The sequence below is a fragment of the Bombina bombina genome, chromosome 1 (assembly GCF_027579735.1).
Source record: "Bombina bombina isolate aBomBom1 chromosome 1, aBomBom1.pri, whole genome shotgun sequence".
Lineage (NCBI taxonomy): Eukaryota > Metazoa > Chordata > Amphibia > Anura > Bombinatoridae > Bombina > Bombina bombina.
In genome coordinates this window covers 1183543156-1183568389 of record NC_069499.1, presented here as the reverse complement: position 1 = coordinate 1183568389, position 25234 = coordinate 1183543156, and positions in this window count along the sequence as shown.

Genomic DNA, 25234 nt, shown 5'->3' with positions numbered 1-25234 from the left:
ACTAAAGATTTTCGTCAAACATCTGCCCTGTTTGTTGTTTACTCTGGACAGAGGAGAGGTCAAAAAGCTTCGGCAACCTCTCTCTCCTTTTGGCTTCGGAGCATAATACGCTTAGCCTATGAGACTGCTGGACAGCAGCCCCCTGAAAGGATTACAGCTCATTCTACTAGAGCTGTGGCTTCCACCTGGGCCTTTAAAAATGAGGCCTCTGTTGAACAGATTTGCAAGGCTGTGACTTGGTCTTCGCTTCACACCTTTTCAAAATTTTACAAATTTGACACTTTTGCTTCTTCAGAGGCTGTTTTTGGGAGAAAGGTTCTACAGGCAGTGGTTCCTTCCGTTTAAGTTCCTGCCTTGTCCCTCCCATCATCCGTGTACTTTAGCTTTGGTATTGGTATCCCACAAGTAATGGATGATCCGTGGACTGGATACACTACAAGAGAAATAAATTTATCAGGTAAGCATAAATTATGTTTTTATAGGCCACTAGAGATATTTTGTCGGTAATGACGAAAGGACCTTTCCATGAGGGAAGAAATTTCTTCTCCCTAACCTGATCTCTTCCAAAGTTATAAAGATAAACTTTATCATTTATTTCATATTCCTTTTTGGACGTTTTGAGATCATAATAGGTTTTGGTGGTGGTTGCGGCTCTTTCTAAATTCCTTTGAGCAAATGCAAAGGCATATTGTAGGTGCTTTCTTAGGTTTTCCACATATTGATGTGTATTGGCAGGGTTTATCAAGTTTTGGTCTGATATACGGTACAGCAGATGCTGAGGTAGAACCATTCTTCTACCAGTCATCAGTTCAAAAGGTGACATCTTGGTAGCACTACTTGGAGTTGCTCTTAATGCCATTAAAACTAAAGGTAGTTTTACATCCCAGTCTTTACCTGTTTCACTCACAAACTTTTTGAGGATTTTAACAATGGACTGGTTGTAACGCTCTACACCACCACTTGAGGCAGCTCTATAAGCAATATGGAGCTTTTTTTTTACCCCTAGTATTTTCCACATTTTGGTCATCACTTCGCTAGTGAAGTGGGTTCCCCGATCTGATTCGATTCTTTGGGGCAAACCAAATCTGGAAAACACATGGTTGATGAACAACGCTGCACATGTTTCAGCACTGTTGTTAGGTGCACTAATGCACTCTACCCATTTAGTGAACAGGCATATCACTGTTAACATGTATTTGTTACCTCTTGATGACCTTGTTACTGGACCAATAAAATCAATTTGTATATCTGACCATGGCATTACCATCCCCCTTATCTGCAATGGCGCTCTATGCGTTGGCGCCGTGGGTTGGAACTGTGGACAGATTAAACAACCTTGACAGTAGGTTTGAACATCTTTCAACATGTTTGGCCAAAAAGCATAATCACGTAATATTTCATACGTGAGTTTGGCACCACGATGACCAGATGTGGGAGCATCATGGGCATGTTGAAGCATTAGACCTCTGAACTTGGTGGGTACTACCCATTGCTGGATGCCAGTTTTGGAGGTTCTAACTAACAAACCATCCTGTAACTTGAATTGTGATCTAGATTTCACTAAGATTCTAAGATCTTCCTTGCAAATACAATCATCTTTTGAGATGGGGTTGCTTTCAGGATCTTCTATGTGTTTCTAGAAGATGCCTACAATGGGGTCTTCTTTTTGACTAGTGATCAGGTCCTCACTAGGAGAATCCTGACTCAATTGTACCATGTTAGGCTCACTCTGTTGTTTCGTCTGCTTTCTGGTAATGGCTTCTACCTGAATTGCACCCATTAAGTGGTCAATATTAAGGAGTTCTCCAGTTATGGCTCTTTGTTTGGCTAATGAATCCGCAAGTTCATTGCCTTCCTTATCCGGACCTAGAACTCTGGAATGACCCTTGGTCTTTTTCCAGTGTATGGTTAAATCATTGGATACCACCAGATTATCAATCTCGCAGAACAACTTGCCATGCTTGACTGGTTTGTTATTGCTTTTCTGCATGCCATTTCTTTTCCAAATTGGCAGGTATTCAACAAAACTGTCACGCACATAATTTGAGTCAGTTATGATCACAAATTCATGAATACCATGTTCAATAGCCATTTCAATGGTTTTGAAAACAGCAGTTAGTTCTGCAACTTGACTGGATCTTGGTCCAATGTTGAAACCTATAGATATATTTGGGAATCCATTTGCCCCAGTTATACCAATGCCAGCGACTAATCTGCGCTCATTATCAATAGTGGCATGGTAAGAACAACCATCAACATATACCCAAGGTAATGTTTGACAATGGTCCTCATTGTACATTTTATATGGGGAAAGCAATTGTTCCTCCAGAAAATCATCTTCTGATAATTCTTCCCCAGGATCTTTAGCAGTACAGTTGTGGAGCTCAGCAAGCCCCTGTGCGACTGGATTCTTTTTATTCTGCTTGTAGCGAATTTCTAATGGCCAGCCTTGCAAGGAAAGAGTCCACGCTGTTATGCGGCTATTTGACAAATTCCCATCTCTTATTCTTTCACTTTGCAAATATAGCAAAGGCTGGTGGGCCGTTTCTACAATAATTTTCTCACCCTGTATATAGCTGCGGAAATTTTGTAGAGCCCATACAGTAGATAAGAGGGCTTTTTCGCAATCGCTAAATTTTATTTCTACTGGGGATAGATTTTTGCTCGCATAAGCAATGGCTTTGTTCAAATTATCATGCTTTTGGTATAAAACAGCACTCATGCTTATATCTGTGTAACCTGTCTCTAAGAAGAAAGGTTTACCACCTTCAGGGTACGCTAAGCAAGGTGCTTGAGTGAGTTTTCTCTTCAGCTCTCTGATGGCTGTCTCTTGAGACTCACTCCAGTGCCATTTCACATCTTTCTTTAGAAGAAGTAGTAGTGGTTTAGCTAATTCCGCATAATTATCAATGAATTTGCGAGAATAATTTGTCATACCCAGGAATGATCTCAATTCCTTTAAGTTAGTTGGGTTTTTAGAATTCACTATAGCTTCCACCTTTTTCTATTGGGGATTTAATCCTTCAGAAGTAACTTCATGTCCCAAGAAGTTTACACGAGTGCGGCACCATTGAGCTTTTTGTAGGGATAATTTGACACCTGCCCTTTTAAGTTGGCTGAGGATGTGTTTAAGCTCTGCGATGTGTTTTTCAAAGTCTGTGCTTTTGATTAAAACATCATCAACATAAGATAAGGTCCCCCTTCCCAGTGCATCAGGCATAGCCTTATGCATGAATACAGCAAATTCATGTACAGAATTTATGTATCCAAAAGGAAGTCTTTGAAATGCATATTGGACCTTTTGGAAAGAGAATGCCAGCTTATATTGGTCCTCTTCATGTACCTTTATGGTCCAATATCCCTGTGCACAATCAATGGCAGTGAATATTTTGGATCCCTGCATTTGTGCTAGGCACTGGTCAATGTATGGTACAGGCCAGCCAGACATGTATACTCGTTTGTTTAGCTGTCTTAAGTCAGCACACAAACGCCATTGTCCATTGGGCTTAAGGACACCTAGAATAGGATTATTATAAGAGCTGTGCACCTGTCTGATAATACCTCTTTCTTCCAAATTCCTTATGATCTCTGCAAGAGAATCATATGAGGCTAAGGGAAGTCTGTATTGTTTGACAAATACAGGTGGCGCATCGGGATCTGTTTGTATTCTTGCAATGTGCAAGTCTGTAGTACCACAGTCATAAGAATCCTTAGCGAAAATATCCTTATATTCCATTAGGAGTACTCGCAGCTGTTGGCGTTCGTCATCGCTGGAACAGCCATTAGCTAAGGATATTTGCTCTTCGACTATTTGCTGAAATCCTGGAAAGATTTCAGGCTGTCCTATTTCATAGGCTTCTTCCAATCTAGAGGTGAGATCCCCTTGATTATAGTTTACATTGCTCCCATGACTCTGGGTATTGGGGTAATCTTGCTGTTTGATTGGCTGATCAAACACTAGAGAGGCTTCTTCAATTTTACAGATGCCTTCCTCTGAGCTGAAGGGATAAATAGACTGAACATTAAATAGACCCTCTGGCATAGATGCAAAGGATTGTTCTATTAATTGTTCTTCAGTTAGGTATCCTTCAGGTATTAGCCCAATTACATTATTCTGGAATCCAAAAGTGTAATAACTTGATTCCAGTGCATATCCTATGGTAGTTCCCTTGGATAATGTTATATCCTGTGGGGTCATGTTATGCACAACAATATGTATTGGAACAGTTCCAATATTCACCATAGGAGTGTAGGTTACTGTGACACCCAGATTTTGTATTCTATGGGAGAGGCAAATCAGTGTTTCAGAAGTTTTTAATTTCTGACCTCTCTTTGCCTGTAAGGGTAAAAGAAATTTATCAGCCCCAGCAGGAATTATAACATCGCTAGATACCTGCATATTCACGGCATATGGCAATTGCTGGTTTGATTTCAGGGCTGCATTTTCATCCTGAAATACTTCAGGGTCCCCCCTTTAACCTGCTCCAGAGGCAAGAATTAATCAAATCTATTTGTATGGCATATCTATGTAAGATATCATTGCCAATGTATATTTGATTATGGGGAGTATTTAAAACTAAAAACAGGTGCTTCACTGACTTATTACCTATAGAGATAGATAATAAGCACTTAGCTGTGATGTTATAGCTTTCAGACCTGTCATCCAGGCCGTTGACACAGTGGTCTTGGGGAGAAAGATATTTAATCACTTTAGGTTCAGCTATTTGCGCTAATAAACCTTCGCTTATATAGCTAGCTTCCTGTTTTAAGTTTATTTTAGCATACTTGGTTTTACCAAGGTCATGTACTTGTATAGGGATAAATAGATCCTCTTTAACTCTCTCAATCCCTGTGAGGTATTGAGCGTGGCCTCCCCCCTTAGGGATTTTATGATCCCCCTTGTGGAGTGATATGGTTAATACATCGCCATCTAGGGAAATATTCGCTATCTTTCCAGACGAAATTTTAAAAGTATTACCGTTAGAGCCACTAAAAGGAGTCTGATCATCTATTTGTAGAATAGTGATTTCAGGTACAGAGTTATTCCTGAAATGAATCTCCACAGCATCTGGTTTCTCTTCCACCACGTGACAGCTATGTCGGGCGTGAGATATACCAGATTTTTCATAATTGATAGGCCGTTTAACTTGTGACCAAATTACATTATTTATGCAATCAATTATGGTGCTTAATCGCTTCAGGAGATCACTACCAATAATTAAACGATCAGTTGGCAGATCCACTATAATGACAGGGTGTCTTATGACCCTGTTCCCCAATTTAAATTTTAACCAGGCAGTACCGTAGACTTTTAGGGAGTCACCCCCAACACCTATTAGAGAACCGTCTAATTCTCTTATTTTAGGTTTGTGGGGTGTTAGCTCATTGAGCTGTGTGTAGTACCTGTGGGATAAGATAGTTGCCTGGGATGCAGTGTCAATTAATCCCCTGATAGGGTTGGAGACTGAATCTTGTAGCTCAACTAATACATAATATCTTCCTGCAGTTTCTACCATTTCACACATAAAGTTGGCATTATCATACATTTGTGGGCTTCGCCACGTGTTACCTGAGTTTGCCATGCTTTCCGATGCAGAAGAAGCTTCATACCTACCGGTCTTCTCCATGACAGGTTCGGCTGGATTCCTGTGTACTGCATCAGTGGAGATAAGGTTAAGAGAGTGCTGCAAAGGAAGAGATTTGTTAACTTTTCCCGGATAAGGTTGCTTGTCACCACAGTTAAATTGTCCGTTTCCGGTCTGTGGGGAGAGAACATGATTAGTATCATTGATATTTACATATCTCTCCCCTCCCCTTTAGGTGATACTGCAGTATTTATGACTGTGCCTGTGGTCCACTGCTGACCACTGGCTGTACCCCTAAAAAAGTATTGTTCGGTTGCTGAGCCGTAGATTTTTTACTCATATTAGCGATTTGTTCGCTCAACCAATTTAACTGGGTAAACAGCATATCTACCTGATTGTACAAGTTACCTCTACCCCTGGGCCTGTCTCCTGGTGCCCCAAAGTAATGATTCCTGGGCCATTGGGTTCCCTCAGAATCAGGGCCGCTATTTCTATTCTGGCGTGGTTGCCCCTGGGGTTCAGCTTGTTCAGCATTAGTACTTTGGGGAGCATTATATACCTGGGGTGTCTGGTTACCCTGAGAATATCTTCGCCGTCTATTGTATCTACCCTTGCGCGGATACCAATTATTTGGTGAGTATTCTCTTTGTGAGTAATTATTCACCTGATTATGTCCCCCACTTTGGCTATAGTCTCCCTGCGCCTCAACCTGTGTAGGGGAGGGGGCAGAGTTAAACCTCTGTGGAGATGGCCTGTTTTGACTGTCCACTTCCGCATAGGTCCTCTTTTTAGACTCCAAATTGAGGGGGCTAGGTGACACCCTAGTTTCTGCTACAATTTTGGGTTTTGACTCCTTTTTCACCCCCTGTTCACTGGATTACTGAATAGAGTATAATTTTGTACTCTCTTTGATCAGCCATTCCAATGAGCAGTCCTCATCAAAATCTCTAGCTAAGTTAATTTTGATGGGTGTAGGTAGTGCTTCAAAAAATAAATTTACAAATTCTGAGCCATCAAATCTGGGATTATCTTCAGCCATACTGTACGCATTTTTCAATACAGAAAGGAATTTGATTGGACTCTGATTCGCACGACACTTTAAACCATATACCGCCATTTTCGCTGCAGTTTTAGTGCGATATTGCCCGAATTCTTTTCTGCATTGTCGTTTTATCCCATTCCAGGAATGAATATTCATATCCTTTAATGAAGCAAAGAATGTGTGATGCTTACTGTCAAATACCCAGGGCAGAAATTCAATTTTCAATTTCTCACTTGTAACATTCATTATAGCTAACGCATTTTCAAAAGCCTGTAAATGATCAATTACAGATGTTGTTCCCTTATTGGAGAATATAGGTACTGCGCGTTGTACAAAGGTGATTATTTTATGGGAATCATAGACTTTATCAGACTTACTTTGGGCTTCTCTGTTAGAGTTTCCCTCCCCCGCACCAGCTGCGCTACAGCTGTCCTCTGGATTTACATCCTGAGGGGATTGTCTGTTTGGGAAATCTATTTCTGACCCGTTAGGGGTCATTTGTCTATACTGTTCCATATATTTCTGTACCTCGTCCCTGACGCGTTCGCTAAAGGAGTATTATCTGCATTATTCTCACTGTTAATATAAGGGTTTTCATTATGGCGATATGACCTTTTTAAATCGCTTAATTCTCTCTGGCTTTGCGCAAGCTGTTTATTTAAATCTTGTATCTGTGCGAGTAAGTCGATGTTATGTTTATCTAAGGTGGCTAGGTTTTGGGCAAATTCATCCATTTTATTTTTGGCTATTTTTAAATCCTCTTCGCGTCTCCGTGAGGAACGAATACTATTTTCTAGCTCCTGTATTTGCAATCGTTTGTCTGTGACACAAAACGACATTTCGTCAATCATGCATATTAAGAGGGGCCAAGATTTTAGTATTAGTTCCTCTCGCTTTTTGGGAGTTTTGCATTGATTAATCATTAATAATTCCTGGAAGAATTCATTCTCTTCATTCCACATATTATTATTAACGGTAATATTTTTAGCTCTAGTTTCAAGCATATCCACAAAATCATTTAATTTACCAGCAATATTTAACTTCCCCTCTAATGTAACTTAAGCTATTTTTCTTAAGGACCTGACCTTTAGTAATAGGTATGGTAATGGGACCAATTTCATCGCTATGTATAGAATTAAATGAGTCACTCCTGGCTACAGACATTATTATATTGGTTTAGTATTCAGTTAAATTAAAAACGCTAATACAATTTTTGCCAATAAAAAGAGAGAAAAACTTTATATTTCAAAAAAAATATTATTAATTTTGAAATATGAAAAATTAATATTCCGAAATATGAAAAATTAATAAATTTTATTCATTTTGAAAATATGAAAAACTAATATTTTTGATTAATTTTGAAATATGAAAAATTTATATTTTTATTAATTTTTCAAAATTAATCTTTAATAATATTTCAAGATATTAATATCAATCTCGAAATATGAAAATTAATATTTCAACTTTTCAAAAATTATATCTTCAAAATATTAATATTGAAATATGAATTATTATTTTTTTCTCGTTTATAATAATTTACTACAAATATATTATATCAAATATTATGAATATTATTAAATCTCATGCAAAGTGCCTCCAATTATTATGTCAGTATATTTATGAAAATCTTAGTAGTGCTATCCAAATAATATATCAGCTTATGGCAGGGTTATAATCACAATACAAATAATAATTTTCCTTAAAAATAGAAATCCTTAATCAACATGCACTTACTAGACCATACAATTAATATAAATATCTGAATTCTTTTATTTAGTTAATATCCATGAACATATTGAAATATATTTGCAATAAAAGGAAATGAAATAATATTATATGTGCTTGAAAACTATTTAAATATGCTATGCAAAATTCATACACGCTTATCTTAAAAACCAGCCTTATTTACAAATCTTTTAACATCCAAACAATACAATTTTAAACTGTGCTCTTAAGCAATAGGATAATATATATATTCTGCTATTTAACTGCAATTTATCCTAATACAAAATTTACAGTATCAGAACTTGCACAGATGAATTACTTAACAAATCAGATACAGATTTAAACAATATATAGGCTGTGAAATGCTAACTTAAAATCACACTGCTTCTTTAAATCTTTTAACTGTACTTTAAACTGCAGTGACTTTAAAATATCACATGTAATTAGCAGCCCTTTTCTTATACTTTACCAAAATGATGTTCAGCTTCAAGACTTTTCCCACCTCATATAAAATAAGTGTAATTGCAATGGAAGAGGAGAAGTATGGCCCACTTTGTTTTTATAGTTTGACTGTGTCCCACGCAAACAGTTTCAGTCAGTTACAAAACTCAGCAGCCAGTCCCTCTACCTTTTCCTGCATACAACTTTATAGTGTAATCATTGGTGTGAAATATGGGTGGCCCTTCGAAACCTTGTCCCTGCTATTGGATAATTGGAATATCTTTAACAGCCAAAAGGCTTTCTGGCTGTAGTTCTCTCATGGCAACACTGGGTGGCAGCATTACGAACAGACATAGCAATACATGTGGCAATACCATTTCTTAACATTTTTAAACAACTTAATTATTTTATAAAATGGTTATTTAATCAGATTACACTCTCTGCATTAATCATATATAACCCCAATTACAGATGGTTAATATTAGGTTATTTTTTCTGATTATTCTGATACCAAATATGTTATATTATTAACATTTTATTATATTAAGGCAATTTAATACTGCTAATTATTAGCTTAAAATGCATTACAATTTTATCAGTATCCTGGCATTTATATATAAATAATAGCCGATTTTGAATTCAGTATTGTATTGTATTCCAACTAGAATATGCCATATTTTATGTTTCTAATAAGCCCAGGATGTATCAACCTTCTTCATGCAGATCTGAGATTATATGCCTGAAAAATATAAACAAGACTGAGGTTATTAAACATTTTTGACTGACTAAAACAGTTACCTCCCAGCTTAGCAAATACCCATGTAATAATAGAGAATTAGACAATTTCCCAAATTTCTATATTTAATACATTCTGGGGCATGCATTCAAACAGAGAGAAAAAAAATGTTTATTTGCTATCTGCTTTAATGAGCTTCAGAGTCACACCTCAGCATCTGTCTTTTGTTTCCCAAGGCCTTCACTGCCCCACATGGGGTCAATCCACGAGTAGTTGTAAAAGTCTTAATACAGCATATTTTCTGTTTAGCTAGCAGTGCAGATGTGTATTTGATGTTTAGGGATAACTAACACCTATGTGCATAAAAGCTGTTTCCCTATGATTTCGATCAGTTCCAAAAGGGTATTTCAGACATTTCGTCTCCATATATTTTGTGTGGTGTCACCTATCTGACAATCTATCCTCTTAATTTGCCTTTTATGACTCATCCTGTCTCAAACTGTAAGTTGATTATAGCAAATTTGGTATGGGCCTTATGTTCCATTGTCCCCCCCTGTGTGTTCAGCATAATTTTACATAATGAGTGTGGGAGATCTCTTAGAAATAATCCTTTGTTCTACAGACCATGTGCACATCCACAGATTTATTAAATAAAGATAAATATACTTCTATATATTATTTAATAATATTTCAAATACCTTGACAGCTCTATATCTCCCCTCTTGTGCTGCTCTCGCTCTCATGCAGACACTCAGACAGCCAAGGCAGCTCCCGTCCGCCCCCGCCCCCGCCATGCTCAGACGCCACCCCTTCACGCCCAGCTCTACCCCCTTCATGGTAGGTTGGCTCCGCCCCCTTCATGGATTAGGTGCCAGCAGCCAGCCCAGGTCAGTTTATTGAAGGCCAGGAGTGTTTGTCCTCATGCAGTTTCTACTGCGCATGACAGCTTCGGACAAACACACTTGGCCTTTTATATTATAGGATATATATTTATATATATATATATATATATACAGTATGTGTGTGTATTTATATGAGTATGTATTTGCGTGTGTATGAGTAATTATGTGTGTGTATATGTATGGACTATACTCACTGCTTATCTATTATATAATAAAAATGATATGCTGCTTGCTAAAGGCCCTTTGGTATTGGATGGTAAATTATGAATGCATATCAGATATGAAGATATTAAAATGACTATTACAGTGATTATTTTGCCCTACTTTTTTTCCTTTGGGGGCAGGGGGTGGCAGCAAGTACCCTTGGCTCACTCCTGCTTGTTCTGCTGCAAAGTATCCCTGGAAATGTTTTTGCAATGTTGGCAGCTATGCAAGTGGGCTAATTTTACAATAGAAAAGTACAATAATGCTTGAATTTTTTATACTTTGTGGTAGGATTTTAACTTCCTATTTTGAAAAGGCATTTACATTACATGCAGTTTTGTAGCACTAACAGACTTTTTTTTAAAATAATCTCACCTGAGAAGAGAGCTTTAGAGAATTAGACCTTTAATTATGTTTACTGTAATAGCATCCAAACTGTTTAACACCTGAGGAGGAAGTGACTACCAAGACAATGAGGCCTATTTATCAAAGGTCTGTCGGACCTGATCCGACAGTACGGATCAGGTCCGACAGACCTCACTGAATGCGGAGAGCAATACGCTCTTCGTATTCAGCATTGCACCAGCAGCTCTTGTGAACTGCTGGTGCAACGCCGCCCCCTGCAGATTCGCGGCCAATCGTACTCGATCGGGTTTAATTGTGGCGATATCTGGCCGCCTGCTCAGAGCAGGCAGACAGGTTATGGAGCAGTGGTTTTTAGACCGCTGCTCCATAACTTGCGTTTCTGGAGAGTCTGAAGACTGGCCAGAAATACAGGCCGTCAAGCTCCATTCAGAGCTTGATAAATGGGCCTCAATGCATTATGGGCTATATTTTTTACTATAACAAAATCCAAGGTTATGATTATTTATTGAAAATCATTAGGCATTTTCTATGTATTGCTGCCAGTAAGGTTGAACTTGAAGGATGTTTTGTTTTATTTCAACCTCATGAACTATGTTACTTTATCAGAATGTTTTAATCCAAGGAAAGAGTGATGTAAGATCATTGAGTACTTTTTAAAACATCTTAAAGAATGAACCACTGTCTCATGTTAAAGGGACACTGAACCCAAAAATTTTTCTTTCATGATTCAAATAGAGCATGCAATTTCGTTGTTCTCTTGCTATCTTTATTTGAAAAAGAAGGCATCTAAGCTATTGTTGTGGTTCAGCACCCTGGACAGCACTTGTTTATTGGTGGGTGAATGTATCCACCAATCAGTAAGAACAACCCAGGTTGTTCACAAAAAATGGGCCGGCATCTAAACTTACATTCTTGCTTTTTAAATAAAGATACCAAGAGAATGAAGAACATTTGATAATAGGAGTAAATTAGAAAGTTGCTTAAAATTGCATGCTCTATCTGAATCACGAAAGAAAAGATTTGGGTTCAGTGTCCCTTTAACAAGGTTAGATAGGGTTTAGAGTTATATACACTTTCTGTTTTTTGGTAATTTTCAGTTATTTGAATGAATTGTTAGTTGAATAGTTCACTTAAAATAGCTCTGCCAAAATAACAAGCTGCCAGAGTTTAATTTATTTTTTTTAATAACCCTGACACTTAGAGAAGTGTAAAATGAGTGACCTTGTATGAAGAATGCAGAATGCCCTGCAAATTATACAATATATTTCTCCTCAGTGTCCTCCAAGATCAAGGAATACTGTAAAGGAACCATAAACACTTTCACTCAAAAAAATGGGCAAGTAATTTGTGGCTATAATATAAGCATAGAGAACAAATTTGCTGTCTTTCCATATAAAGTATATTCTGCATTACTCAAACATTTTTGAAAAAGATCAGCTAATTCCCACAAGGATAGTTACTGTTTTGATGAAGAGCTCTGAAGAATTTCTCCAGGTGATACCGGGATTAGGTGGATACTATGATTGTTAAAACCTGTCACTCTTAAACCACATACAGAAACAGAAGCACTCTACCAGGAACGAACAACAGTTCAGTAGCTTGGTCAATGGAGTTTTACCACCTGGGAGCAGCCTCTCTTAGCTCAATTGTGATTTTCACAGAGGAGCACTTTCCTGAAGTATATCAGTCTAATTCTGCCTAACATGGTCCATCCAGCCCCAAAATACCAGGCACTCCTCCTCTTAACTCTTAAAGGGACACTGAACCCATTTTATTTCTTTTGTGATTCAGACAGAGCATGCTATTTTAAAGGGACAGTCCAGTATAAATTAAACTTTCATTATTCAGATAGGACTTTTAATTATTTTTTTTCAATATTTTATTTAAATCCTTTCCAGAATACAATTTCGTTCAACACAATGATTTAAAACAGGTACAAACATTATGAGAAGCACATAATAAACAAGATGATTTGAGCCTTATATTCTCAGGCATATTTGATTCTCAAAAACAAAAAAAAGAAAATAATAAATTATACTTTACGTATTCTGAATTGGAATTCTTTTCTGTTTTTTTCTTTTTCCCCCTCCTCCCTCTATTTCCCCCCCTCTATTCCTTCCTCTGTCCCTCTATTAACGCAAGAAAAAGAAGAAAGAAAGGAGAGAGAAAAAAAAAAAAAAGAAGTTATTATTACCACATGCCAAGCATAACCAGTTCTGAGTTCCTAAAGGGGTATATCAGGAACTCAACTTCACTAGATGGTAAATTTTTAATAAACAGTGACCACTTCAAGAATAGTTTTCTAATATCTCGCTCATTATTTGGGTCTGTATCAATTTGTTCCAGTATATATTGTTTTTTTAGATAATTTTTAATTTCAGCTATGCTAGGAATTGTTCTTTGTTTCCATTTACTAAAAATAAGATGCCTAGCTGCCAATATGGTCATATTGATAATTTTCTTATTATTTCCTTCATTATAATGAAATAGAAAAACTATTATTTTCAATGACAAAGTTATACGAGAAGGAGCTATTATTTTATTCAGCCAGAATTGGATCTTGAACCAAAAGTTTCAAATTTTTGGGCAGGCCCATAACATGTGCTGGAGGTCTGCCATCTGGAGAGAACATTTTGGGCAGGAAATGAAACTACTACTCCCACATCTATATCCTTTTTCAGGGGTAAAGTAAGTCATGTATAGCAATTTAAGATGAGATTCCCTCCAGGAAGAGGAGAGAGTGACACGAGCAGTCTCTTGTATTGATAAATAGAACAATGGGGGATCTAGAGGTTGTTTAATCAGAGCACTCCACTTATTCTGAGTTGCCTCAACATTTTTTGCTCCCTTTACTGATACCATCAGATGGTATCCACGTGCAATTGACATGCATCCCAGTTTGGCGACAGCAAGCCAGTTTCCAAGACACTCTAGGGACCAATTCCATCCATATTCATGAGTAAGTTTTAAAGCGTAGTGTCTTGCCTGGAGATAAGCAAAAAAGTTTTTATATGGTATATTAAATTCTAATCTCAAAATTTCAAATGATTTAACACATCTTCTTTCAAAATCAAGAATCTGATGTATATTGCTAAGGCCTAGTGTTTTCCATTCCCTGAAAACTTCTGCCTGTATTCCAGCTTCAAACTGAGGATTACCCAAAAATGGAATATACCAAGAAACGTGGTGTTCTACCTTTAATGAAGCACATATCTTCTTCCACGCAAGAATAGGATTATATATGGATTTTAACTTCTTAATTTCATTCGGAATCTGGTTAGCATCAGTATGTATGAGTGCTATTGGATTTAGGGGATAAGTTATGGGTTTTTCCAGATCGTTGTCTGTTACATAATTCTTTGAATATACCCAGTCAATAACTGTGCGTGCTAGAAAAGTTTGGTTATATGCTCGTATATCAGGTAGAGCGAGACCGCCATATTTCAATGGGAGAGATAGTTTCAAAAGAGAAATCCTGGGTTTTCTGTTCTGCCATATAAATGTCATGTGAGATATTAATGCCCAGGTAGCAAAAGGAATTGTGAGCTATGTGAAAAGGGATTTTTACCAATGAATCTTTTGTCTGGGTAATCCAAAATAATTCAGATTTTGTATTGTTAACCTTGTATCCTGAGAAGGACCCAGACTGTTGTATTATATTTAGGAGTTTAGGTATATTTAATATTGTATTAGTCATATAAATGAGAACGTCATCCGCATATAGAGCGATCTTACTCTCTTTCCTTCCTACCTTTAGTCCATCAATTTGATGTCTTATGGAAATAGCAAGAGGCTCTATGGCAAGATCAAAAAGGAGGGGGGACAGGGGGCACCCCTGTCTAGTACCTCGTTGTAGTTCTATGTCTTGCGACATATTTCCGTTCACCATTATCTTTGTAGTAGCATTTTGATAAAGATTACTAACAAACTTGGTGAAGTTCTCCTTCAATCCAAACTTATGTAAAGTATAAATAAGGTGGTCATGGTGAACTGAATCAAAAGCTTTTTGCGCATCTATTGATATTATTACCTTATCAGGGGTGCCCTCTCCTCTCCCCAGCTGTCGAAGCTCCAGGGCTCTGAAATAATCAATAAGAAGAAAAAGTTCGCTTATTTTTGAGGCAGAGTTTCTATTCTGTATAAACCCGGCTTGGTCTGTATGAATAATAGGGGGCAGTATAATTTGAAGTCTATGTGCTAGTATAGAAGTTAAGATTTTATAATCCGTGTTGAGTAAGGCAATGGGCCTATATGATTCTTCTTTTGTTGGATCCTTCCCTGGCTTCAATATCAAGGTAGTATAAGAAGCAGAAAAGCTAAGAGTTGGGTCTTTCCCTTCTATGTATAGAGAATTGAATAAAGTGGTTAGATATGGTGTAATAGAGGTATTTAAAGCTTGGTAAAATTCATTCGGTAATGCATCTGGGCCTGGCGCTTTATTGTGGGGCAGTTTTAAGATTGCTTTAGATACTTCTATTTCAGTAATTGGAGCATATAGGTCCTGTAAGTTTTCAGGATGTAATGTGGGAAAAGTAATTTTGTTCCAAAATTCATCACGTGCCTGTATATTGGACTTTCGCAGAGAATATAAATCAGAGTAATATTTAGAGAATAATTGTAAAAGTTCTTCAGTCGTGTTAGCTGTCTGGCCTTCAGTATTTATATGATCTATCGATTGGGAACCCCTTTCGATTTTAATAAGTTTTGCTAACAGTTTTCCCGTCTTATTCACAAACCGGTATAGTTTTGACTGGACCCTAGCATCTTTCTGTGTTGTTTTGTAGAGCAGGAAAGAGTCTCTGTTTTGTAACGCAGAGATATATTTAGCCCAGCTCTGTGAAGAATTTTCAATTAGGTGCAAATTATATGCATTAGAGACCGCTCGTGCCAACTCCCCCTCTCTTTGCTTAAGTTTTTTAGTTCTATTCACATTGTATGCTATAATCTCCCCTCTTAATACTGCCTTAGCCGTCTCCCAGAATAGTGAAGGACGTGAGATATAGTCATGATTCAAGAAAACATAATCTTTCAATTTAGCTTCTAGCCAATTTTTGAATTTGAGATCTGTGGCAAGAAATGTTGGAAAAAATAATCGTCTATTTGTTTGCCCTCGGTCATGTAGTTGGAGATCTAAACAAATTGGCGCATGGTCAGAGATAGCTATGGGAAGTATTTGAGCCCGCACCTGTGACTTGCATAGCCTCTCATCCAGTAGGAGTAGATCTATCCTTGAGAGAGACTTGTGTGCTTTTGAGAGGCAAGTATACTCACAGGAGTAGGACTTTTAATTTTAATCAACTTTCCAATTTACTTTTATCATCAAATTTGCTTTTTTCTCTTGGTATTCTTAGTTTAAACTAAACATAGGTAGACTCATATGCTAATTTCTAAGCCTTTGAGGGCTGCCTCTTATCACAGGCTTTTTAAATCACTTTTCAACACAAAGAGACAGAAAGTATACGTGGGCCATATAGATAACACTGGGGGTTATTGAAGATTTAGCACAAAACAATGCTAAATTTAAGACAATAGATAATAAACAGTCACAGTCATGTGATCAGGGGACTGGAAGAAGGTTCCTAGATACAAGGTAATCACAGACGTAAAAAGTGTATTAATATAACTGTGTTGGTTATGCAAAACTGGGGAATGGGTAATAAAGGAATTATCTATCTTTTAAAACAATAACAATTCTGTGGTAGACTGTCCCTTTAAGAAACTTTCTAATTTACTCCTATTTTCAAATGTTCTTCATTCTCTTGGTATTTTTATTTGAAAAGCAAGAATGTAAGTTTAGATACCGGCCCACTTTTGATGAACAACCTGGGTTGTTCTTGCAGATTGGTGGATAAATTCATCCACCAATAAACAAGTGCTGTCCATCGTTCTGAACTTTCTTTTTCAAATAAAGATAGCAAGCGAACAAAGAAAAATTGATAATAGGATTAAATTAGAAAGTTGCTTAAAATTGCATGCTCTTTCTAAATCACGAAAGAAAAAAAATTGGTTTGAGTATCCCTTTAATCCACACCCAGAGGAGAGAGAATACAGATCATTAAATTTAAAAAGTCCTAGTTTTGGTGTATGGATCATTCAAGCAAGGCCTTACAATAATGTTCCACAAAAAGTGATTGATATTTTTATGGTGCTCATCTACTAATGACAGAGGCATTAGACCAATGCTTGGAAAGAGATGATTCCCCATTTGGAGTCTCATTTTTCCCATGTGGTTAATGAAGGAACCAGGGGTGCTGAAATTTACCATCTCTGACCACTGGCGGCTATAGGAGCTGTCAAACTCTCAGTATGGAGACAGTACTCTTGTCTTGGAAAATTGTAATAATAGTGTGGGACCAGATGGGTAGGATTCTCAAGAGAGAGTTAAAGTGCTACTGTCAGAGAATGAATCTTGATATAAACTTTATTACATTGTAATCCAGGGGATAAACTCACTTATATACCAACTAATAGTAACATGGGAGTCACATTAATTCTTCGCAGGCATCACACGGCGTGGCTCCAGGATGTAACCAGCTCCACAATCACTATAGTGTGTAACTCCAAAACGAGGCTGCCGTGACCTGGAGTGCATAAACAGAGGTGGATCTCTTCGCTAAATATGATACTTAGTACACAATATAATATGCACTACAGGTGTAATATTAAAATAAAAACTTCATGAAAAATACAATTGTACAGTGTGGTATGGCAATGAAATATTCCAACGTCTAATGCGTTTCACACCCCCTAGAGGAGCTTACTCATATACTCACTCTATAAGAGTCTATGAGTAAGCACCACTATGGGACACAAAATGCGTTAGACTGTTGTACATTTGGTTGCCATGCCACCGTACAATTGTATTTTTAATTAAGCTAATAATACTTTTTGTTTTTAATATTTCACAACTGTATTGTGTATTACATTGTGCACATACATTCTTCCTCTTCCTTCACATATGAAGTTGAATGGGCCAAACTCATAGTCAAGAAGTAACTGGATCAGCAATATGTAAGTAGAACAGATCATAGAAATCTTGTAGTCTAGAATGGGCAGGGTGCGCATCTATGAAGCATGGCAGCAATGGCAAATCTCATAGTCATGGCAGACTAGGACAGCCATTAGGACTTGACATATCTTATCAGGAGCCACCTCAAAAACACTATGTCCTACAATTTCTCTGATATAGAAGAGTATGTGCCTCTTCATACATAATTTACCTCTACAATGAATATTGTTTTCTTTTATGAACCGTCTAAAACATTTCCCTTGTTTTCACCATTTTGCCTTTCAGGCTTAATTAACTATACTTGCCTGATTACTTGAAGGGACTTAGTACACAAAATGTTTCTATAAAGGTATATACCAAAGCAGCAGATAAACATAAAATATTTATGCATAAAAAGGGGTTAAGTAAAAGCTATTTAAATTGAAAATAACAGGAGATGCTGCACTGTGAACAAGTAATCCTGGGTTTCTGCTGCTCAATGGCTGAATATCAGTACTGATTTATTCAACACATACCCATTTTTCAAATAATACATGATACATTTTATACATAAGGGATTAAAGGCCTACGTGGTCATTTCCAGAAGAACTAACCCTACATCAGCATCCCACCTTAAATAAACACAAGACTTCCTGTGAAAATAATTAGACCATCACTGTTCACCTTTATTAACAAAATAAATTAACTTTAAAGCAACAAGATCTGTAAAACTAGGAAGGCGGCAATTGAGAAGCTAATATACCCAGAACTTCAGAGGTCAACGGCCCCATTCAGACAACAGCAGAGTCACTCTGCTAGAATAGAGATTATATTAAGGGGATTCCAACATCTTCTGGGGCACTTTAGGAACACCTGAAGCAATCCGCCCCTCCCTTTTATCAGCCTAGCCATCATTCTCCCTGTTCTCCCTCTCCATGCACCCAAGGCCGCAACCTCCTACAGTAAGGGTGCTAGTAGACTCTCCAACCAGGAGGCTCAAACCAGATAGTCAGCGGTTATAAAATGTGCAGCCACCAATCAGCAATTAGTACCCATGTTCTGAGCCTACCTAGCTGTGCTTTTCAACAAAGGACATCTAAATAATGAAGCAAAATATTTAATATTAGTAAATTGGACACTTGTTTAAAATTGTATGTGCTATCTGAATTATGAAAGAAAAACTTTGGGTTTCCTGTCCATTTAATTTTATTTTAAAAATAAGAAACAGTTACACTATGATTCAATCGAATAATTTAGAAGCAATGAAATGATTTTGTTCCTGCATTTTCTAAGGCCTAGATTTAGAGTTCGGCGGTAGCCGTGAAAACCAGCGTTAGAGGCTCCTAACGCTGGTTTTAGGCTACCGCCGGTATTTGGAGTCAGTGATTAAAGGGTCTAACGCTCACTTTTCAGCCGCGACTTTTCCATACCGCAGATCCCCTTACGTCAATTGCGTATCCTATCTTTTCAATGGGATCTTTCTAACTCCGGTATTTAGAGTCGTTTCTGAAGTGAGCGTTAGAGCTCTAACGACAAAACTCCAGCCGCAGGAAAATAGCAGGAGTTAAGAGCTTTCTGGCTAACGCCGGTTCATAAAGCTCTTAACTACTGTACTCTAAAGTACACTAACACCCATAAACTACCTATGTACCCCTAAACCGAGGTCCCCCCACATCGCCGCCACTCGATTAAAAAATTTTAACCCCTAATCTGCCGACCGCCACCTACGTTATACTTATGTACCACTAATCTGCTGCCCCTAACCCCGCCGACCCCTATATTACATTTATTAACCCCTAATCTGCCCCCCACAACGTTGCCGCCAGCTACTTACAATAATTAACCCCTAATCTGCCGACCGCAAAGCGCCGCCACCTACGTTATCCTTATGTACCCCTAATCTGCTGCCCCTAACACCGCCGACCCCTATATTATATTTATTAACCCCTAATCTGCCCCCTCAACGTCGCCGACACCTGCCTACACTTATTAACCCCTAATCTGCCGAGCAGACCGCACCGCTACTATAATAAAGTTATTAACCCCTAACCCGCCTCACTAACCCTATCATAAATAGTATTAACCCCTAATCTGCCCTCCCTAACATCGCCGACACCTAACTTCAATTATTAACCCCTAATCTGCCGACCGGAGCTCACCGCTATTCTAATAAATGTATTAACCCCTAAAGCTAAGTCTAACCCTAACACTAACACCCCCCTAAGTTAAATATAATTTAAATCTAACGAAATTAATTAACTCTTATTAAATAAATTATTCCTATTTAAAGCTAAATACTTACCTGTAAAATAAATCCTAATATAGCTACAATATAAATTATAATTATATTATAGCTATTTTAGGATTAATATTTATTTTACAGGCAACTTGGTAATTATTTTAACCAGGTACAATAGCTATTAAATAGTTAAGAACTATTTAATAGTTACCTAGTTAAAATAATAACAAAATTACCTGTAAAATAAATCCTAACCTAAGTTATAATTAAACCTAACACTACCCTATCAATAAATTAATTAAATAAACTACCTACAATTACCTACAATTAACCTAACACTACACTATCAATAAATAAATTAAATACAATTGCTACAAATAACTACAATTACATAAACTAACTAAAGTACAAAAAATAAAAAAGAACTAAGTTACAAAAAATAAAAAAATATTTACAAACATAAGAAAAATATTACAACAATTTTAAACTAATTACACCTACTCTAAGCCCCCTAATAAAATAACAAAGACCCCAAAAATAAAAAATTCCCTACCCTATTCTAAATTAATAAATGTAAAAGCTCTTTTACCTTACCAGCCCTGAACAGGGCCCTTTGCGGGGCATGCCCCAAGAAAATCAGCTCTTTTGCCTGTAAAAGAAAACATACAATACCCCCCCCCCAACATTACAACCCACCACCCACATACCCCTAATCTAACCCAAACCCCCCTTAAATAAACCTAACACTAAGCCCCTGAAGATCTTCCTACCTTGTCTTCACCATCCAGGTTCACCGATCCGTCCTGAGAAGCTCCTCCGATGTCCTGATCCAAGCCCAAGCGGGGGGCTGAAGAGGTCCATGATCCGGTCAAAGTCTTCATCCAAGCGGGGCAGAAGAGGATCTTCCATCCGATTGAAGTCTTCATCCAGGCGGCATCTTCTATGGTCTTCCATCCGGAGCGAAGCGGCAGGATCCTGAAGACCTCCAGCGCGGAACATCCATCCGGCCCGACGACTGAACGACGAATGACGGTTCCTTTAAGGGACGTCATCCAAGATGGCGTCCCTTGAATTCCGATTGGCTGATAGGATTCTATCAGCCAATCGGAATTAAGGTAGGAATATTCTGATTGGCTGATGGAATCAGCCAATCAGAATCAAGTTCAATCCGATTGGCTGATCCGATCAGCCAATCAGATTGATCTCGCATTCTATTGGCTGATCGGAACAGCCAATAGAATGCGAGCTCTATCTGATTGGCTGATTGGATCAGCCAATCGGATTGAACTTGATTCTGATTGGCTGATGGCATCAGCCAATCAGAATATTCCTACCTTAATTCCGATTGGCTGATAGAATCCTATCAGCCAATCGGAATTCAAGGGACGCCATCTTGGATGACGTCCCTTAAAGGAACCGTCATTCGACGTTCAGTCGTCGGGCCGGATGGATGTTCCGTGCTGGAGGTCTTCAGGATCCTGCCGCTTCGCTCCGGATGGAAGACCATAGAAGATGCCGCCTGGATGAAGACTTCAATAGGATGGAAGATCCTCTTCTGCCCCGCTTGGATGAAGACTTTGACCGGATCATGGACCTCTTCAGCCCCCCGCTTGGGCTTGGATCAGGACATCGGAGGAGCTCTTCAGGACGGATCGGTGAACCTGGATGGTGAAGACAAGGTAGGAAGATCTTCAGGGGCTTAGTGTTAGGTTTATTTAAGGGGGGTTTGGGTTAGATTAGGGGTATGTGGGTGGTGGGTTGTAATGTTGGGGGGGGGGTATTGTATGTTTTCTTTTACAGGCAAAAGAGCTGATTTTCTTGGGGCATGCCCCGCAAAGGGCCCTGTTCAGGGCTGGTAAGGTAAAAGAGCTTTTACATTTATTAATTTAGAATAGGGTAGGGAATTTTTTATTTTGGGGGTCTTTGTTATTTTATTAGGGGGCTTAGAGTAGGTGTAATTAGTTTAAAATTGTTGTAATATTTTTCTTATGTTTGTAAATATTTTTTTATTTTTTGTAACTTAGTTCTTTTTTATTTTTTGTACTTTAGTTAGTTTATGTAATTGTAGTTATTTGTAGCAATTGTATTTAATTTATTTATTGATAGTGTAGTGTTAGGTTAATTGTAGGTAATTGTAGGTAGTTTATTTAATTAATTTATTGATAGGGTAGTGTTAGGTTTAATTATAACTTAGGTTAGGATTTATTTTACAGGTAATTTTGTTATTATTTTAACTAGGTAACTATTAAATAGTTCTTAACTATTTAATAGCTATTGTACCTGGTTAAAATAATTACCAAGTTGCCTGTAAAATAAATATTAATCCTAAAATAGCTATAATATAATTATAATTTATATTGTAGCTATATTAGGATTTATTTTACAGGTAAGTATTTAGCTTTAAATAGGAATAATTTATTTAATAAGAGTTAATTAATTTCGTTAGATTTAAATTATATTTAACTTAGGGGGGTGTTAGTGTTAGGGTTAGACTTAGCTTTAGGGGTTAATACATTTATTAGAATAGCGGTGAGCTCCGGTCGGCAGATTAGGGGTTAATAATTGAAGTTAGGTGTCGGCGATGTTAGGGAGGGCAGATTAGGGGTTAATACTATTTATGATAGGGTTAGTGAGGCAGATTAGGGGTTAATTACTTTATTATAGTAGCGCTCAGGTCCGCTCGGCAGATTAGGGGTTAATAAGTGTAGGTAGGTGTCGGCGACGTTGTGGGGGGCAGGTTAGGGGTTAATAAATATAATATAGGGGTTGGCGGTGTTAGGGGCAGCAGATTAGGGGTACATAGGGATAACGTAGGTTGCGGCGGTGTACGGAGCGGCAGATTAGGGGTTAATAATAATATGCAGGGGTCAGCGATAGCGGGGGCGGCAGATTAGGGGTTAATAAGTGTAAGGTTAGGGGTGTTTAGACTCGGGGTTCATGTTAGAGTGTTAGGTGCAGACGTAGGAAGTGTTTCCCCATAGACAACAATGGGGCTGCGTTAGGAGCTGAACGCTGCTTTTTTGCAGGTGTTAGGTTTTTTTTCAGCTCAAACAGCCCCATTGTTTCCTATGGGGGAATCGTGCACAAGCACGTTTTTGAGGCTGGCCGCGTCCGTAAGCAACTCTGGTATCGAGAGTTGCATTTGCGGTAAAAATGCTCTACGCTCCTTTTTTGGAGCCTAACGCAGCATTTGTTTGAACTCTCGATACCAGAGTTAATTTTATGGTGCGGCCAGAAAAAAGCCTGCGGAGCGTTAACAGCCCTTCTACCGCCAAACTCCAAATCTAGGCCTAAGGCTATTGAGAAATGTATTGTGCAAGCAGGTACCACAGATTTGCTGATCACTTAAAGGGACAGTCAACACCAAAATTGTTATGGTTTAACCCCTTAACGACACGAGTCGTACAGGGTACGTCGCACACAACCTGGTCTTTAAAGACCAGCGACGTACCCTGTACGACGTTGGGGATTAAAGCAGCTGGAAGCGATCCTGATCGCTTCCAGACGCTTTACGGTTATTGCAGTGATGCCTTGATATCGAGGCATCCTGCAATAACATTTTTCCCCCATCCGATGCAGAGAGAGCCACTCTGTGGCCCTCTCTGCACCAGTATCGATGGCCGCAATCGTTGATGGGTGGGTGCTGACGTGGGAGGCGGGTGGGCAGCCATCGATGAAAGGCTGAAGAAAGAGGGGGCGGGGACGGGGTTGTCGGGGGGCGGCGGGCGGGCGCGTGCACGGGGAGGGAGCGGGTGGGAACCGCTACACTACAGAAAAAACATTTGATATAAGTGGCAGTAAGGGGGGTGTGGTATACCTTTAACTCTAACCCCTCCTATGTGGTCTCCTCCCTATTTAAGGACTACCTGTAACATTCATTCACTGCCTGATTATTGAAGTCATACCTACTCTGTTGTAGCTATTCTTATTTGAGGTCTCCTATCACTTGAATCCTGAGCAAAGTAACATTCCCAAGATTTACTTTTGCTACCTTTGAATCTCTTATGATCTTGTCGCAACTTTGTTATTATCGAGCTTGGATCATTGAACGGCCGGATCTACTTTTTTACCGCTACCCGGAAGTAAGCCACATTCACACACGCTGCCAGTCCCAGACACGGATCTCCCATTGCGGTAACGGAACACTCACGGTCCTCAAGGTGGTAACGTACACGAACAAAACTAAAGCCTTTAAGCTTCTTACCTGCCTGTTTGTTGTCACCAGTCTGAATTATTGGGCAAATCCTGTTATCTGCAATACCAGTTACAAACAAACAATGTGTGTCTGCGGAGTGTCTGAACTTGTATATATTTTAGGATGTGTGTGAATGCGTGAAGTAAAAGGAGATCATTCTGTCTAATTCCTGTTACTATCATTACTGATTAAGACCGCATCAGTATTTCTACTCCATCTGTGGCTCTCATTTAGATATATATTAAACATATGATATATATCTTATTTATAAATCCTTATCATTATTAACACCTAAGTCTGTAGTTAATACATAAATTCATCATATATTAAATGTCTCATGTTGTCTAATCAGGATACATAGAAGTTGTTTTCTGATTAGTTCAAAAAAGAGCAACAAGCTCTACTTTTAGGGCTAATCTTTATATAAAATACTTGTTTTCTGAATTGTAAACCTCAATATACCACATAATAATCAGGCCTAAAGACAATCAAAATTCTTTTGATTAAAAATATTTACCATTATGGATCCTAATGAAATAAAAAAGGAGTTTAATAATGTCTATCTCAAACTTGATTATTTAGCAAGAGCAGTGACTGAAGTACAGACTGAAAATGCTGCACTTAAAACAATAGTTAAAGATTATGTTTCACAAAAGCCTCATGATCCACCTGAACCTCATGTTAATTATCCACAACCTTTCTCAGGGAAACGTTCTGAGTTCAGGGAATTTAAGAATGCCTGTAATTTATTATTTTCCCTTAGACCTAAGACTTATCACACTGAGCGGATTAAAGTATGTACTACAATATC